The 19580-nt window shown below is 41.2% G+C and overlaps 2 protein-coding genes across 3 annotated transcripts in view; one reads left to right on the top strand and one right to left on the bottom strand.

The window, feature by feature from the left end:
- FLRT1 (fibronectin leucine rich transmembrane protein 1) overlaps positions 1–7033 on the top strand; it is a 429526-nt gene extending 422493 nt beyond the window's left edge. The window contains exons 3-5 of the transcript XR_012236609.1: positions 6453–6563; positions 6740–6811; positions 6897–7033. The gene's annotated coding sequence lies outside the window, so the exon portion shown is untranslated. The remainder of the gene's footprint in view (positions 1–6452; positions 6564–6739; positions 6812–6896) is intronic.
- The window catches only part of MACROD1 (mono-ADP ribosylhydrolase 1), a 1161618-nt gene that overhangs the window by 656598 nt on the left and 485440 nt on the right, over positions 1–19580 (bottom strand). The gene's annotated exons all lie outside the window — the stretch shown is intronic.

The following is a 19580-nucleotide window of genomic DNA, read 5'->3' as shown; positions in this document are numbered from 1 at the left end:
GGGCACTGATGGGTGGCAGTGATGGGCAGCACTGCCGGGTGGCACTGATTGGCACTACAGGTGGGCATTGATAGGTGGCACTTGTGGCCATTGATAGGTGGCACTTGTTGGCACTGATAGGTGGCACTTGTGGGAACTGTTAGGTGGCACTGTGGGCACTGTTAGGTAGCACTGTTATATGGCACTATTAGCTGGCACTGATGAGGCAGATGTGCCTCTTCCGCTTGGGGACCGATGTCCCTCACATCCGAGCCGGTGACCGGCTTTTTTTTCTACTCACGCTGTCAGCGTGAGTAAAAAAAAAAAAAAAAAACGATTACCGATCTTTTGTTTACATCATGTGATCAGCTGTCATTGGCCCAGGACCAGCCCCTTACTCGGATCGGTGATCAGCCGAGTCTCAGTGACTCGGTGATCACAGCGTGCAGGGAGCGTGCACAGGGGAGGCCGTCATATGACGGCCTCCCGGGAATTCAGGTCCGCGCTGTGGCCGTCATTCGGGATAGCGCGGATGTGTAGTGGTTAAATGAAGTACGCGGAGGGTCAAGTGTTGTGTGGCATAATAATTGACATATCTATAATATATGTAAAGGCGTAGGACATTTGTCTCATAATTCATATTCGATAGAAAATTGATATACTACACATATAATTAAATACCTGCATGGAGTAAGATATTAAATGAAAAACTTTTTTTCATACAGCAATACATAATACATAAATAATCCAAAAAATAGATGGCACATGATACATATAGAAAAGCCCAAAATTGGATAGCACATGATTAGAATATAGTCAAATACATAATGCATGAACAGAATCCACAATGGCATGGTAGGATGAAGTATGCGATTTGAACACGACATCTGTTAGCTCAGCGTGTTTCGCGACTTGATGTCATTCATCAGGAGAAAGCATGTACACATGCAAGATCTCTGTAATGATATATTGTGCATTTCTAGTTGGTCTATTATAGTCACAGGTGTGAAAAATATAAAAAAGAAAAAAAAGGGGGGGTAAAACACCTTATATGATACTTAGAGGGTATCCATGTGCAAATGGTACGGCATTGAGGGTCATGAATATCCCCACATGGGGAACGGGAGCTGAGATGGTATGTTAAACGACAGCCTGCCTAACAGGCAACCCTGTGTGATTAAACATGTGTGATCACAAAAAACAAATTGGGACTGTAGAAAGTAAATGGAATTATAAAAACGACTGATGAGTCTTGAATAAACTGAATAGGAAAATTAAGTGCAAGAGTTTAGGCCAATATGTATTCTTCTACATATTTTTGGTAAAATTTTTGGCAATAAGCGTATATTGATTGGTTTGCGCAAAAGTTATAGGGTCTACAAACTATTGGACAGATTTATGGACTTCTATTTTTTTTTTAATTGTTTTTACTGGTAATGGCGGTGATCTGCGATATTTAGTGGGACTGCGACATTGGGGCAGAAAATCTGACCCCAAGTGACACTTTTTGGGGACCAGTGACATTATTACAGTGATCAGTGCTAATCATGTATAAATGACACTGGCAGGAAAGGGGTAACATTAGGGGGTGTTTAAGGGGTTAACTGTGTTCCCTGGGTGTGTTCTAACTGTGTGGGGGATGGGCTCACTGGGACAACACAGAGATTGCTGTTCCTGATCACTAGGAACAGCAGATCTCAGTATTGTCCCCTGTCAGAACGGGGATCTTTCTTGTTTACATAGGCAGATCCCCATTCTGCCTCTCTGTACTGCAATCGCGGGTGGCTGGTGGACATAGAGTCCGCTGGTCCCGCGGGCACGCTCCTGAGGCGTGCGGCAGGCGTGTGCGCGCCCACTGTATCTCATGCACAGACCGATGTACAGGTATTTTAGGGGACAGCAAATTTACACTGTTATACAAGCTGTACACTCACTACTTTACATTGTAGCAAAGTGTCATTTCTTCAGCGTTGTCACATGAAAAGATAGAATAAAATATTTACAAAAATGTGTATATATATATATATATATATATATATATATATATATTGGACAATATCATGCTCCAAACTTTGTGGTTGGCCCCTTCCTGTTCCAACATGACTGCTCCCCAGTGCACAAAGCAAGGTCCATAAAGATGTATTATTAAAAAAGAAACCAACAGAGTGATTATGTCATTATGCTGCACAAACAGCTAAATAATTAGCCTCAGGACCTCAATTCCTGTCTCTTGATTTCAATACCCGAAAGCAAATAAATAAATGCTACGCTGAACAAACTATGAAACAACAATCATTAGTTCCTCAATAGGTCAATGTAGAAAGCAGCAAATGAAAAACCTTCCATACTCAGTTTGAAGCAGGTGTTGACCTTGCTAGAATGAAGCTCAGCGCTATTCAAGCTCCGAAGTACTTGCACTTCTATTGGCACCCCTCATTCTCCTGAGCACATATTAGTAAGCAGAGAAAAGTTCATTGAGCTCACACATCACTCCCTTATTACTTCACACTTTACTCTAACTTGCAAATTATTGTAGCACAAGGTATTTTTGATCCTATACATTTATTTTAAATAAAATAAACAGATGTAGTCTACACATAAAAATAAAAACAATATGCTGTATTACTCCTATTAAAAAATGCTTGATCCAAGAGTAATGTAGTTTCATCAAACAAAAACATATGCAACTACTTTATTATATTGGGGATTTTTGAAAGCTTTATAAGCATGTCATGTCTACTGTGTACAGATGTTAGTTAAACAAAAAATAATCTATACATTAAGCCTGGGTTCACACTGCTGTGACTTTGAATCCGACATCCCTGTCCGACTTCATCGTGGCTTGCATACGACTTCTTTAACAGAAGTCAATGCAAGTCATATTGAAGTTGCACCAAAAGTAGTGCAGGAACCTTTTTCCAAGGCCGAGCGTCTTGAGTCGCACCGATTAGAATGGTTCCATTGTGGTTAATGGGGCACGACCTGTCATGCAACTTTGAACTCTCAAGTCGCAAGACAAGTTGCGGAAGTGTGAACTGGGGCTTAGGGGTGGATTTACTCTAGGCATACAGACTTTGCAAGCGCAGTTGCACTAATTTTCCCCAAAGCTTAGTACCAGTTACATGTAAGCCATATTGTCAAGCAAAAGTGACAGTTACAGGGACCTGGGCAAACTATAATAATTTTCATTTATTCTGATATACAACAGAGTGTAACAATTACAAAAAACTATAATACATACAAATGTGCTTACAACTATCACCTTTTATTTATATGGTTAAGCCCTGGTTCACTGAGCTGAGGGAATGAAGCTGTGCGAGTTCAGCTGAACTCACACGATTTCACTCCCGCAGGTCAGTCCCGATTTTGGCGGTGATTTCACAGACATCTGCGGGTTTCTGCACAGATGTCAATGAAAATGGTACCCCGAAATCGCAAAAAGTAGTATAGAAACTACTTTTTGAAATCGGTGCAGCGCCGCAAATGCAGCATCGCACTGATTAGGATGGTGCCATTGCCGGCATTTGGCGCCAAATTTGACATGCGATTTGACAATGTGAACCAGGGCTCAAACCATTTCCTTGAAGAAACAACTGTTGATGAAATTGCCTAGAAAGGCACTTTCTAGGTCAGCTGGTGTAAAGCCTCGTACACATGATCGGATTTTCGGCAGGGAATTGTGTGATGACAGACTGTTGGCCTGAATTCCGACTGTTAGTTACGCTCCATCAGACAATTGTCCAACTTTCCGCCAACAAATGGATGCTAGGCTAATACATTTTCGGCGGACAACGGTCTGTTGTCAGATTTTCCTATCGTCTGTACACAAGTCCGTCACACAAAAGTCCAAAGTACAAACACGCATGCTCGGAAGCAAGGACGAGCTGGAAGCGGTCGGTCTTATAAACTAGCATTCATAATGGAGAATGAAGCTGCTTTGCTGGTGATACTGATGGAGTTATGGCAAACGTATTTGTAAATTCTTTGGTTTTCTAGTGATATCAAGAATAATATTATTATGCTTGTTGTTTTATTTTTTGGGCAAGTTATCCCGTAGTTTTTAATATCAAAGATACAACTATGTTGGTGTCCCTCGTTAATTTTACATTGTATTTTTTAAAATGTAACTGCCTACTCCCAAACTGTCCTTTGAAGTAAAACACATAGTCAAGTATTATTCTACACAATTTTTTTATTGTGCATGAAAAAAAGAAAACAAATTAAATTAGACATGCTATCTACCAATAGAACTTAACCAAAAAGTGCATTCTATGCATCCAAAAATATAGAAAATATAACAAATCAAATCATTATTCACCAAAAAAATAAAATAATAATTAGTAAGTGGGGAAGGGGTGAAAATCCCCAGACCAGCAGCCTTGTTGTGGGGTCTTGGGGCTGGTATTGCCACTGCCCGCCGTGCTGCTGTGGTGGGTGGGGTGGTTGTGGTAGGGGGGTGGTTGTGCTAGTGGTGGATGCGGGGCCACAAGATCACACAGTTGTGTGTTTTCTTTAATTTGGCCCCTCACCCCCTTGTTGAGGAGCTTCAGGAGGAGTTCCCCACAACTGCTCCTTTGCTCACCATCCATCTGCCTTAATTTATTGGCAGTCAATACGGCAAATCCCTCAGCCTCATCTGGGTGTGTTCTGAGGGCATTAGTGGCCTGGCTGAGGAAGGCAGCTGTGGCCTCCTCCAGATTCCTGCTCTTCCTGGCCCTTTTAGCAGGCGGGCATAAAGGAGGGATCTGGGACTCTGTCTGGCTGCTGGCCGCTGGCTCCTCCAAACTGACACTTTTCATGTGTATGAAAATGGGACATAATTAGAATCTTTTTGAGGGTTTGGTCATCAATCACACACAATTTTGAACTTCTCACTGTTGCAAATTGAATGTTGATAAATATAAAAGGCTATCATCCTGACCCCACCATTTTTCATTCTTGTTGAAATAATTTTTGGTCACTACTGTCTATTGCAGGGTTATGCAATTAGGGAACCTCCAGCTGTTGCAGAATTACAAGTCAACATGAGGCATAGCAAGACTCTGACAGCTACGAGCATGACACCCAGAGGCAGAGGCATGATGAGGTCCACTAATTGCATATCCCTGGTCTATTGATATGGAAACTACTTTGTTAAGGCAGAAATATTTGAACAATAAGGTCTAGTTTTCAATATTGTATTTTTAGATACAAATATGTTCAACAATGCTATACCTGGGTCAAGCTGGGCTCCTCCACATCTTCATCCTGTGCAGCAGGACCTGGGTGGACCTCAGCAGCTGTGGCCTCAGCAGATGTCGAAGAGAGCGTAGACAGCGATGGTCTGGGTTCTGTCTGGTTGGTCAAAAACTGCAGGCTGTGGTGACACCACAGCCTGGGGACATAGCGATCATCCGCTGCTGCTCCAGATCTCTCGGAGTCATGGACCTTGTTGAGCTGCCTTTTAAAAGTACTCCTTAGGTTAGAAATTTTTGTCTTCACATAGTTGATATATGCACTGGGGTACACAGGCTTCACCAACTTGAGCAGTTTCTCCAACGCTGCCTTCCTCAAGATTTTATTCGAGTAGTCTTGACTCTTGACCTTCCAGAGAATTGGGAGAGAAATTCAGGCAAAGAAAATGTATTCATCATGATGATATGATGCCTGTAAGACAGAACACAAGACAAACCATAACTCATAAGCTGGTCCCAATATAGGCCTCGAACTAAGCAGTATAGACCACTACTCACCTATGCCCCAAATTCCAATTGTCCCTTCGTTTTCTGTCTCCTTTCGTGTGTTGGCGATGGCAATCGTTCGTCCCCCACTCCAAGATCGTTCCTACGGCCACTCCCTCGACTGTGCGTTCTGGATTTATATACACTGCGCATGCGTGAAACTCCGCACTCAGTGCGTCATGACGCTGGGGCGTGACCATCTCTCTTCTGCATGCGACACACATGGCGGAACATTTGGGAAGGACAACATGGAGGATTCCAGGCATCCCAGCGGTGTGGGAGCTCAAAGGGGGCACAGAGCAACCCCCATGAGCAAGGGTAAAATGGTGGAGATGGTGCGCATTCTAGAGAAGCACGATTACGACTGCAAGTCCCAACAGCGTTTTGAAATCTAATTTTGGAGAAGGCCATCGCCGTTTTGCAGTCCGAATTTTCGGTGGAACGATCAAAGAACCAAATCAGAAAATGATGGTCTGATCTCAAACACTGTGAACAAGACCAGATTGATCGTAAAAAAATTAAGCAATATTTGTAGCTAACCAATATGTATATGTGTAAATTAGCTGGTTGTATATGTTCTTTCTCCAAGTAGCTTGAGAGAATTATATATAATGTTTTCTAAAATCTTTGTATGACTTGTTATTTTAAAGATGAAGGAAAATATAATATAAGCAGGTATGAACATTCCTATTAGGTCCTGATTTTTGACATTTCTTTATTTTTGTACCTAATTTTTTCTTCTTCTTTCAACAGGGAGGCACCAAAAAATGAGGCTCCAGCCAAGCCACCACAAGGGACGAAGGGAGGCTACCCTCGCTCGAGCCCCAACAGGGGCGGCAACAAGGCCATCTTCCCCCCAAAAACGTAAGTGACAACAGTCACAGAGTCACGCCTGCTAGAATGATCATCATATATCTCCTATCACATAGGAGACAAGAGGGGTGGGGGGCAACTGCAGGACTTTATTAATGTTGGCACTTGTCCAGTGTTTGCCCTCTGTAAAATGACATCACCTTCTCTTTTCTATGCATTTTTCACAGAAAAAAAACAACAGTGCAGCATGGTGGAGTCCACTAGTCACGAGCAAACATTGACATCAGACCAAGTGCAAGGTTGGTCAACTAATGTAGCGAAATGGATGCTGGAAACAGATGGGACTTGGGGTGGCTTAATGAATGGTGTATTGTTTCTTTTTAGAGGAAAGTGAGTGTGGTGAGCTCTCCCAGGATGTTTGTTTGGAGCCATGGGATCCGACTCCTGGACCCAGCACAGATCTTGCCATTGTGGACGTCAAATCCCCTAACGCAAGTCACACTGAAGGCCAAAGCGACCCAGAAGAGGAAGAAAGTATTCGGGAGTCTCTTGTTTGCGCAAGTAAGTATTCTTGGAATCTGCCTTCAAATGTGTACAGTATACATGTTGAGTGTTGTAGATGTCCAAACAAAACACCCACTCCACACATTAGCGAAGTATGCAGTGCCTTAACATTAGCATGAAGAAGGAAGAGGTGGAAGGAGCTGGCAGTGTTGGTAGGTACCCGAGTTTTGGAGACCCAGGCACCAGGGCGAAGATTACAGAGTAGTTGCAGTGTGTACATTTCTAGTAGTGTAGGTGTCTGAAGGGCAAGCAGGTTACAAGCAACAATAGACTGGGTAGGTAAGTATTTCCGGAATTTGACTAGTAACTTGACCACAACTCACTATGTATGGCCTCAGCCATTTGACCATCATTCCCTTACAAATTTTTACTCTCCTTACTAGGTCATGATCTTCCACGATGCACCATTGCAGAATGAGTGCAGATATGTTGCATTATTTGAAGGATCTGGAGCAAATCAAGGAGGCTGCCACTGCTTTACAGTGAAGAATACGTGATTTTGTGGACATGTTTGCCAAATTTTAATTTCCTCTTGCCTGGTCTGAAGTTTATTGTTCCACTTGTTGGCTCAAGTTTGCACTTTTATTTACCATTCATTTACCATATTTACCATGTTTTTCTGACTTTGAAATTTGAAAGTTTTGTGACAGAACTCAGTGTTTCTCCACTCCACTCCTCTAGGTGAACCACCAGGTCCTGTTTTCAGTATTTTCCTCAGTCAAAAAATTACTGTGCGAATTACTAACAGTGAAAATGACAAATTCACCTGTGCCAAATTAAAGAAATATAGAAAGCATAATCTGGGTTTGCATCTTGAGAAGGAGAGTTGGAAAACACTGCCCTAACTAATGTGAATTGTAATGTTTCTGTGTTTTGAAAAATAGCAAAGCCCAAATTTGAAGATGCCCACAAATTGTGCCTCAACATTTTTATTTGCTTCATGATCCCATGCCTAAAATGTATGTATTTCCATACATACATCTAGTTTTCTAAAGCCCCAAAACACACAGTGTGTCAACGTGTGTGACGCGTTTTGGGGGTTCAACTCCTTCCTCCTAACTAAAGTAGGTCAGAGGAAGGGGTTTCACCCCCGAAACAGATCCATTGATACCCCATGATGGGAGATAGCACATGTTGACACACTGTGTGTTTTGTGGGTTTAGCAAATAACATGTTTGGAACTACACATATTTACAGTAGGTGATCATAAGGGACATGTAATTATTTGGCCTCTGCATGTACGTGGCTTCAAATTTTGGCTTTTAGAGGGGTGATATCCCCCCATCTGAGGAAGGCAACATACACACAGTCTTGGGATACTAATGTCTCATTTGGCCTTCGCTTTCCCAAACTCGAACTTTGTAAGTTCCTGAGTTGGGAATGTGCATCTAATGTTTTCGAACATGCCTGTTTAGCCACAAAAAATGACAAATAATGCAAAACATACATGTTAGACACCAAGATGTTGGTTTGTTTTAAAATCTTAACATGCACATGTGAATATGCTTTGAGTAAAATCTTTTTTACTAAACAATGTGTAGCTTATTATTTCAGTGCTCAATACCAGTGTATGTGTTAAGTTGGTGTAGTTACAGTGACAATGTGCTCTTAAATGTGGCCAATTCCGGCAATTTTCATGCCTCCAAAAAATGAAAGGAGTTGAAAAAGCATAATGTTTTTGAAATTCATGCATTAGATCCATTAAGAACCAAAACATTATGTGTGTATAGCAGACCCACAGCACATCATAATAGTTAGCTGAAGAATATATTGTCACCACATGTAGCAAATAAGGTACGTTTGCACTATTGTAGCAAGTGGCCAAAATAAAGGCCATTTGGGAACATATTAGACAGATAAGAATCACAGACAACAGTAGTTCAAATAAAATATCAGTTTATGATCAAAGAAATATATTAGGCATGATCAGCTACAATTTGCTGCCAAGCCACTGCCCCTCTACCCACAAAATAATCCATGTATTTTTGCTGTAGATCTCTGGCATTTTGGGAGGGCAATCCAGCATTTTCTAGAGCAGTGGTTCTCAACTCCGGTCCTCAGGGCCCACCAACAGGCCAGGTTTGCAAGATAACTGAAATACATCACAGGTGACATCATTTGCTGCTCAGTGATTGCAGTATTCTAGTCTGCATCTCCCTAAGGTAATACTTAAAATCTGGTCTGTTGGTGGGTCCTGAGGACTGGAGTTGAGAACCACTGTTCTAGAGCCTTCATCACGCCCACAGATGGCCGAGCTGCAGCCTCTTCAGATGGGCCTGCCACTGCAGGGTCCGTGTCAGTTGGCACTGAGGCAAGGTAGCTGCTAGCATTCCTCCTTAAAAAATTATGTAGTATGCTGCAGCACAATACCATGTGGTTGATTGTGTAGAGTGCCAGGTTATTTGGTGTTAAAAACAGCCTGAACCGACTGGAGATGATGCCAAAGGCGTTTTCGCCATTCTGGCACGAAAAAGCCTGTAATTAAATATTCCCTGCTCTGGGGTGAGGTTCCTCATAGGAAACGTCTTCATAAGATGTTGCACCAGAGCAAAGGTATCATCTCCAACAAAAACAAAATTGAGACCCTCAACATTCTCCTCAGCAGGTGGCACGCTTAAGGTGCCATTCTGGATCCGCTTGTAGAACTCTGTCTGCATAATGACTCCTCAATCAGAATCTTTCCAACAAGAAACAAGAACTCATATGTGGCAGACACTACAGCTAGCAGGACTATGCTGCAAAAGCCTTCATAACTGAAATAATATGAACCCAAATTGGGTGGTGGGACAATCCGGACATGTTTTCCATCAATAGCACCACCACAGTTGGGAAAATCCCACTGTTGATGGAACTGGGCTGCAACATCCTGCCATTGCTGTGGGTTGGAAGGAAACTGTGGATTAAAAAAAGAAAAAAGAAATTACTACTTCTGCACATAACATTGCAGGCAGATTTGACACAAACATGCTTGGCAAACACAAGGATAAAACTTAAATGAGTATTTAAAGACAAAAGTGTAAGGTCAACTTAGCTGATTCCTCAAGCACTCTGGTGGCCCATTCTTAAAATTTTATTCTGGGGGGAGGTAATGGGTAGATGTTTTGGACAGGTAACCCTCTCCATTTCCATGAGAGCTGTTTGCATAAATAATGTGTGATACTTTGGCCAGCCCCTTCTTACTTACACTATTGGCAGCCCAGTGGACAGGTAAAGAAGTGTCATAATCTAAAAATATGGATACAAACTGTCCAAATTGCAGCACATTTTGACATTCAGAAATAACCTATCAATATAATAGGAGAAAAATGTCTATGTTACAATTTGAAGGTAATCTGTCAGGCTCTTGCACTACATGGTTTGGTGAGTTTATCCAGAAATATGACCACAAGAGGGATAGTGTGTATGGGTTCTGCAAAGTCAGCAGGTAGAGTATTTGTATATGTTGACTTAGCATTTTGGGGGGGGTTCGAAATGAATTTAGGGCCCTGTCAGGGCTGGGCTCAGCCCTTCCTTCTCAAAGCTGGCCACTCAGCTGTCGGCTAATTGCCACCTCCTTTCTCTCCACAGTGACTCACCTGTTGATGATATCCTGGTAGTCAGTCCTGCCTACTTAAGCCGTCCAGCCCAGATGATCTCTGCCTTCACCTTGGTCACATCTCTAGAGACACTCTCCTGTGTTCCTGTTAAAGACTTGCTTGGCTGACATTCATTCTGGCTACAGATCCAGCTTGCTGTTCTACTACGCTCATCTCTGGCTCCCTGAGGTTTTGGCTTGTCTCACTATCCGTTCCAGTTTCTGAATTCTGGCTATGTTTTGACTATGTTTATTCTGTTTACCTTTTTATTATTATTAAACAAGTGCGATTTAACTGTACTTCTGTCTCAGTCTGATTCATGGTTTCTGACAGGCCAAAAAATGGCCTCTTGCACTCTGCCTGAATTTGAGTACAACAATAACATTTGGACACATTTTAGGGGTTGTTTAGGGTAATCCCAAAAATGTAGCTGACAAAAAACATTGTCAAGTTACTAGGCTAGGTGTGTATGTGCCCAAGATAGCATGCTGGGGAGGTTAGTGAAGGAAAATATGCATGTAGGCCAAAAAAGAAGCTTACAGCATGCATGAGGACAAAGAGGAAATTCACAGCATATTACAATAATGATAATAATGTAATCAAGAAATTAATACAATACATTAGCAAACATTAAATACATAGAATGTGATGTTAAAGGAAAAAACTTACCTGAACATATTCCTTCTGCAGGACTTGAATAATGCTTGAGCAGCTGTCTGGAATAATGAGTCCCAGAGCCTGGGGGGAGATCCCAGTGGTAAACATGAGGTCCTGGAGACTTCTCCCCGTCGTCAAGTACCGCAAGGTGGCTATAAGCCTTAAGTCCGGAGTAATGGCAAGCCTCATGCATGTGTCCTGCTTCTTAATATAGAGGGTCACCAATGCCAAGAGTTGATTAAAGCAAGGGGTCCGTCATCCAGATTTTTTTTATCATATCATATTATTATCATAATATCAGAAAAACTGGCCAAAAATAGTAAAAAAAAAAAAATGTAGCTGTACATTTCTTGCTATTACTATAATTCACCACCAAACAACAACCCAAAGTAAAGTCTCCTTCTCCTGATGATCGCAGCAACACCACATATGTGTATGTTAGTCGATGTTTGCACCCGTAGTAGGACCCAGAAACAATGGTGTGCATTTTGCATTTATTTTATCCTGCCTAACACACTGACACTGATACTAATTTAAAAAAAAAATGAATTCTACCCAAAATAAGCTGAACATGACTTTTGACCCCTGACCTTGACCCTAACACTAACCCTGGCAAAACTTGATCTTGTTAATTTTTACTTAATTTGTTATTGTTTATTTTGAGTTTGTATTTAATTTTTTTTTTTTTTTTTTTTACACAATTTTTTTTTTTTTTACTCACAGCTTCATCTCCCGCAAGGAGAGAAAGATACAATGTATCTTTCTCTCCTTGCAAGGATATGTTGTATCTTCCCCTCCATTCAAAAGAGGAAGTAAACATAGGGGTGGGCTCACAGTGACTGATCACTGGGAAAGCCAATCAGAGACTATCACAGCGACCAGGTGACTCAGAACCTGGGAGTCCAGGTTCAAGACCCAGGGCAAGACCTAGGGCGCTCGGTGAGAGCCCGGTCCCTGTGCTGAGAGCGTGCTGTGTAGCATGCTTCCAGCACAAAGAGAGATAAGCATATATGTGGACCCACAAAAAAGATCCACTTCTGTGAGGCTGCATATATGCATATGGTCAGCGGGAAGGGGTTAAACAGTTCATCTAACTATAACCTTTGTTGGACAGCTTGGTCTGTTAAATGAAGTTGAAAAATAACAGATTTACCACCCCAGATGATGTCCTATAGGACTAAACACGTTGGTATTGACTATTGATGCCACTGATACTGCCATTGTTTTTATCATAAGCGCTTTTTAACTACCAGAAATGTGAGTGTTATTCTTTCATTTTTAATAAATAAGTTACGAGTTTTTTACGGAATTACGCTATGTGCTCTCCTGTTTCTTTCTTCCTTTAGACACATTTGACGTGTTTGGGCATACTCCTCTAACATATTATCGGAAGTTTTGCTGGCCCCTTGGAGTTCGTGTCTTCTGTGGCAGCTGCCTTTTGGGCTCATTACTATTCAAGACAGATTGACCCAGTGGGTGTATACCTATCTGTGTCCAATCTTTCTGGTAAGCCTTTAAGAATACAAGGTGGTGAATCTTCTATCAATTCTTTCATCAAAGTCACATTTTTATCATATATTTCATTCAACTTTTTGATCACTACTATCAAGTTGTCTATGGACTATTTTAATGAAAATGTGATTTATGTCATCAAGGACATTCATACGATTTAGTGATTTTTCACTCATATAATGTTCAACACTTTTTACATATTAATTTCATGTGATTTTCCTTTTGTTTTATATGTTTTTTTCACAGTCACTGTTCAAACATATTTTATTATTCTCATTAGACATTTGTGATTTTCATATTTCTAGCGCTGCACTTTTTTCTCATTGTATGAAAAATAACAGATTTACTGGCCAGATCAACAAATGAAAGTAAAAGGGGAAAAAAAGGAAAAAGAAAAGAATCATATCTAAGGATCGGTAAACTGTAATATAATACATTTTGTTTGTAAGTTTAGATAGGCTTCAATGTAGAGTAATAGTTGTGTTTTGGTTCAGTGTGAGGTTGTCAGACTGCAGCACATAGTAATATAGGGCAGGGGGAGTATTTTGTTGTCACTAGGAATGCTTAGCACTGCCTAATATCCACATCACAGCCAGCGTTAACAAACAAGCGGATTCACGCAGAGGTGAACAAGACACTGAGAAGGATAAAGACAACACACATACAGTGTGCATTGTCTCACAGGGACTTAACAGCGTGTTAAGCAAACATGGAGCTTATTTACCAATGTGAAACTACATGAGATTTATCACAGGATAATGCTGTGTGCGATCCATAAGATTCTGCTTGCTGCGTCTTCCTTTCTCCTTTTTACCAGCTGCCTGCCAATATACCACTGACCCCATTTTTTACCAGTCATTGCTTCTTCTCCTAGGTGTCAAATATATTTCCCCCCTATTATACAAAGGGTATTCAACACATACATTTCATGTATCCACCAAGTGTCTCTAATACAAACTGCGGGAATAATTTATTTTTCTAAAAATTGCTTCCATAAAGGAGTTAATAAAGCTCTTCATTAAAGTTCATCATTGTGCATATGTTTTTTTTCTTGTCGATTGGAAACAGTATGGGGTTGATTTACTAAAGGCAAATAGATTGTGCACTTTGCAAAGTGCACTTGCACACTACAAGTGCAGTTGCTCCAGAGCTTAGTAAATTAGGTAAAGCTCCACTTTGCAAAGAATACCCAATCACATGCAAGGAAAAGAAAAAAAACAGCATTTTTTTCTTGCACATGATTGGATGGTGGAAGTCAGCAGAACTTCCCTTCATTTACTAAGCTCTGGAGTAACTGCACTTTGCAAAGTGCACAATCTATTTGCCTTTAGTAAATAAACCCATTGGGGGTTATTTACGAAAGGCAAATCCACTTTGCACTGCAAGTGCACTTGGAAGTGCAGTCACTCTAAATCTGAGGGGTAGATCTGAAACGAGGGGAAGCTCTGCTGATTTTATCATCCAATCATATGCAAGCTGAAATGCTGTTTTTTACTTTCCTTGCATGTCCTCCTCGGATCTACAGCGACTGCACTTCCAAGTGCACTTTCAGTGCAAAGTGGATTTTCCTTTAGTAAATAGCCCCCACTGTCTCCTCCCAAAGCCCATGATACAATAGCTAGGATATAGAAAAAATGAGTGACATCACTGATACTGTGCATGACATCACAGCGTGGCCAAATATGTTGTATGTAAGAACACCAGGAAAGAGAAGATAACCATAAAATCTGAATCGGTATATGAGCATAATGCATAATCAGCATATGTGCAGAGAATGCTATCAATTGTATCCTATGTTTTGTAAACATCTGAGGTTACTTTTCTATTTTGGATGGAGTGGGACAAGAGATTTGTGTCAACCAGTCTCTAGTGGAATATCTGCAGGGATGTAATAAGAAGCTACATTCGCCATTGACATTGCAATCTTGGCATAACAGCAGTCTGTTGTATGCATGCTGGAAGTGGTGGGGTAGATTTTACTACTTATAGTAAGTCTTAGGCCAGGTTCACATATGTGCAGTCACAGGTTGGGGTTCTATCTGTTCACCGGTTCAGGTGCGATTCGGGTCCGAAATTTTGCCTGAATTCGCACCTGAATCGGATCCAAAAACGGACAGAACCCTTTTGCAATCCGCTCTGCAGCCGCCCTGGACCTGTATGAACTGGCTCCATTGAGAGCTGGTCACACTCGCCTGTCATGCGAATTGAATGCGGAGAAACCTGCATCCAATTCGCATATACAGTATCTCACAAAAGTGAGTACACCCCTCAAATTTTTGTAAATATTTTATTATATCTTTTCATGTGACAACACTGAAGAAATTACACTTTTTCGTCCCATGGCACCACCACGAGCTACTGCTGCAGGTTTTTTTTTCCCTCCTCCTTTCACTGTCACTTTCTGGGATCTGTGTGTGTCCCAGAAACGACGGGACCATTCAGAAAGCGTTGCGCATGTGCAGTAGGAAACAGGCTGTGAAGCCGCAAGTCTTCACTTCCTGTTTCCCTTAGTAAGGATGTCAGCGCCTGCACCCGGAGCCGATGGACGGGTGCATTGGTTGTGTGGAGTTCAGTTTTGACCATGATGGATTGATTTTAGCATATATTGGAACATAAGCATGCGCATGTATGCAGTGCAGCTCCATCTTTCAGTAGGTGCCTAAGATCCCTTTCAAACATGCGGACCGCTCATTTTATCAGTTCAGTCACATCAAAATGGATGAAATATTCATCAGTTTTTCATCCGTTTCCAAAAATGGATGATGAAGGATGGGGATGTAAACATGTAAATGGATGATCATCCATTTTTGGGAGTGACTGGCAGAAATCCGTCCACACCATGTTACTGCCAAAAGATAATAAAGATTTGATGTCAATTTAAAATAGTTTATTGATATTAATTATTTATTTTTACTCTGTATACAAAAGGCTGTTTTTTTTATTTTGAACATGTGACCAGCAGCAGAGGATTAGAAGCTCTCCCTGTTCATGTTTCCCTGCAGACTGGGAAAGATCTGGGTCATGTGACAGCTGTATATCGATTAGGAAAGGGCACTTAGATATTTTTTTATTAAAATCATTACAGTGCCATCATCCATATACAGAAATAGGGACAGTCTAAATTAAACAATGTATCACTTTAAACTGCCACTTTTGCTGGACAGCCTGGTCTGTTGTAAAAAACAGACTAATGCCCTGTACACCCGAGCGGAATGTCCGACAGAAAACGTCCAATGGAAGCTTTTCATCGTCTATTCCGATTGTGTGTAGGCCTCATTGGACTTCTCTTTTTGAAAATTCTGACGGACCTAGAAATTAAACATGTTCAAATTTTTTCCGACGGAACCAATTCCTATCGGGAAAACCGATCATCTGTATGCTGTCCCGACTTACCAAAAATGACGCATGCTGTGAAGCAAGTACGAGATGGAAGCTATTGGCTACTAGCTATTGAACTTCCTTTTTCTAGTCCCGTCATAAGTGTTGTACATCACCGCGTTCTGGACGGTCGGACTTTGGGTTGACCGTGTGTAGGCAAGACGCTTGAATGGAATTCCGTCGGAGAAACCTTCAGAGTTAATTCCGATGGCAAAACCGGTTGTGTGTATGCGGCATTACTCGCAGGGGAAAAAAAAAGCCTAAAAAAAAAAAGCCTAAAACCAGAAAGGTAAAGTAGCCACCACATCAGTCACAGTCAGCATTTTTCTTCCTCCATGGCGAATCAAGTTAATGCCAAAAAGCTCAAGTTTGGTCTCATCTGGCACTTTCTCTCAATCAATCTCTGAATCATTGAGATGTTGATTGGCAAACTTTAGACGGGCCTGTACATGTGCCTTTGTGTGCCGTGTTTGGAGGAAGAAAAATGCTGACTATGACCCTAAGAACACCATCCCTACAGTCAAGCATGGAGGTGGAAACAATATGCTTTGGGGCTGTTTCACTGCTAAAGGTACAAGCTGACTTTGCTGCATTGAAGGGCCAAAGGACAGGGCCATATATTGTAAAATCTTGGATGAGAACCTTCCTCCCTCAGTCAAAACACAGAAAATGGGTCGTGGATGGGTCTCCCAGCATGACAATGACCCAAAACATACCGCCATGGCAACAAAGAAGTGGTTTAAGAAGAAGCACATTAAAGTCATGGAGTGGCCTAGCCAGTCTCCAGACTCTAATCCTATAGAAAATTTATGGAGGGAGCTGAAACGAGTTGCCAAGCAACAGCCAAGAAACCCTAAGGATTTAGAGAAGATCTGTAAAGAAGAGTGGACCAAAATCCCTCCATGGATGTGTGCGAACCTGGTAACCAACTACAAGAAACGTCTTACCTCAATAAATAGTCAACTTCAGTCACAGAGGCAACACCTAAGCAGGCACCAACCATCTGCCCTCTTTGAAACTCAGTCAGCTCTAACATGACTCCATATTACTAGCAGCACATGCAGTGAATGATGAAAGTGAGGCTTCCCACCTGTTAGCTAGGTGTCTCATCACACAGAGGAAGCAAAAGAATGTTACATCACTTCTGCTTTCACGAAACATGTCATTACTTTTACACCTGCAAATCATGTAGTGTTTCCATATTTTTGTCCAATCCCTGTACATACCTATTTTCATCCTGCCCTAGTCACATGATCCCCTGTGTCAGCCAGAAAGGGCTGCAAGGAAGAGGACAGCTGGGAATACCTGGGAGCTTTGACATCACTGATAGGCTCCTATAGCCCATCTATTTTCAGCTCTCCCTCCTTTCCCCAGCAGCCACCTCTGACTGACACATGGGAGCCAGATCATGTCACCAGATCGAAGAAGGTTGAAAATAGGTAACTATATACGTCTTTCTTACACAGGTCATGATAGGTGTTGCAACTCGACTTAATGGACATTTCCCCTTCATTGTCCAGAATTCTGAAAAAAAAACTTGATTAGTGAGGGGCCAGTGAGAGAGTGACATGATAGGAGAAGGTGGGCGGACTCTTAGTGGCACTGGGATTTTTTGCCAATGATTAAATCTGTATTGTGACATTGCTCTTACTCATGCTTTCTAGTTCCCAATAAATGTTACAGTTAAAAGTGTGGCTTATAAATATCTCTGCCCTAGCTGTACTCATTAAACAAGAGATTTAAATGTATTACAACATTTAGCTCTGCTCCTAGTACTTCTAGTCTATGGAAACCTAAAAACAAATATTTTATTCCATCGCAGCTTATGTTGTTATCAGATAAAGAATAAATGAGTTTTGCAAGGCAATATTTTCCCAAGGCAGAGGAGGAAGAAAAAAAAATGTTAGTATAATGTTCTCTGCCCCCTCAAGTCTCCTGCTGTTCAAACTGTCTTCGCTCTACTACAATCTCTGCTTGCATGCCTTCTGTCAATTAACAGACATTTCTGCTCTTCTATCCATTCTCCTAGGCGTAAAATTCTAGTGACGTCCTCTAAGGTCCTGTCAGCTGCGAATACCTATGAATTAATCTGGGTGGAAAGCTGAAACGGCTACGATCAGGTGAAAAGGAATGGTGTCTGACAGACAGGTCCTGGTGCCAGCCCCTTTACTAAGAAAGCAACCCTCTACACATGGGGAAAGCTGTCAGCTTGATTGAGAAAGCACAGCGGAGAGGGGACAAGTCTGATAAAAGCCATGTCAAGAGAAATTGTGACCACAGTTGCAAGGAAAAGACTGCCTTGGTGCTGATTGAAGAAGGGAGATGTGATGTCTATAATCAGAAAAAGAGAGCAACCCAACAGAGGAGACCTTATGATGTTAGGCTGCATGTCACTGGGTGTCCTCTGATTGACAGGGGGTTAAGTGGTTCTCTATAGAGTTCTGACAGGATGGGATTATGTGTACTGATATTTCACTGAATGTGTTAATTAACAATGCAGGGATGCATACTGTGACACTATAAAAGCTTAGTTATATTCCAAAGCTCCTGACTTTTAGCACTAAAGCTGGTGCACTCCAATTCCCAGTGGTACAACTGTAAACATGTTGTTGCCATCCATCATGGTTACAGGTTATGTCTTTATAGGCCATAAGAATATATCATGCTGATGTTCAGGATCTAGCATTGTTTAAAAAAAATGTTCAGTTGTCATCAGAAAATATTCACAATGGCACAATCTACATATTCCATATACAGGGATGTAACTAGAAAACATGGGCCCCATAGAAAAATGTTATGGGTCCCCCCACTCAGATCAATGACCAGAAGATAAAAAAACTGTCACTGCACTGCAATATATCCATTTTTGAAATGCTGTAGATAGGCAAATTCTATTCTAATATTTATTAGTGGTTTCAAATGAATAATAACTACTGCCCTAGGGAATAGACAAAAAATAACGGTTCTGTTTATTCAGCGCAATTGAAGTTTTTTTATACACATGATTAGGTAGGTATCACATTATTATTACAATTGTACTTTTATGGTAACAAAGGGCATAACATAGGCAGGCTAATTTCTAATCAGGACTGAAAGAATGCAAACATGTAGTCAAAACATTATTAGTGCTGTGTGCACAACGAGTGCAATGTGCAATACATAAGCAAAGCATACAGAATAGACTACAGTTTTATACAGAATTTACAATTATTTTTACAATATGCCAATCTCCAGAAGGATAGAACATAAAACAACATCTTTTTATTGCAATTAAGAAATGCTAACAATATATTTACTTACTATTAATGCATCAACATATTCAGCAACCTCAATATATCTGTGAGTAGTGCAGGGGGTCATAAAGCCCCCCCACTCCCCACTA

Source organism: Aquarana catesbeiana, linkage group LG11 (assembly GCF_042186555.1).
Source record: "Aquarana catesbeiana isolate 2022-GZ linkage group LG11, ASM4218655v1, whole genome shotgun sequence".
NCBI lineage: Eukaryota > Metazoa > Chordata > Amphibia > Anura > Ranidae > Aquarana > Aquarana catesbeiana.
This window is presented reverse-complemented; position numbering and strand designations above follow the sequence as displayed.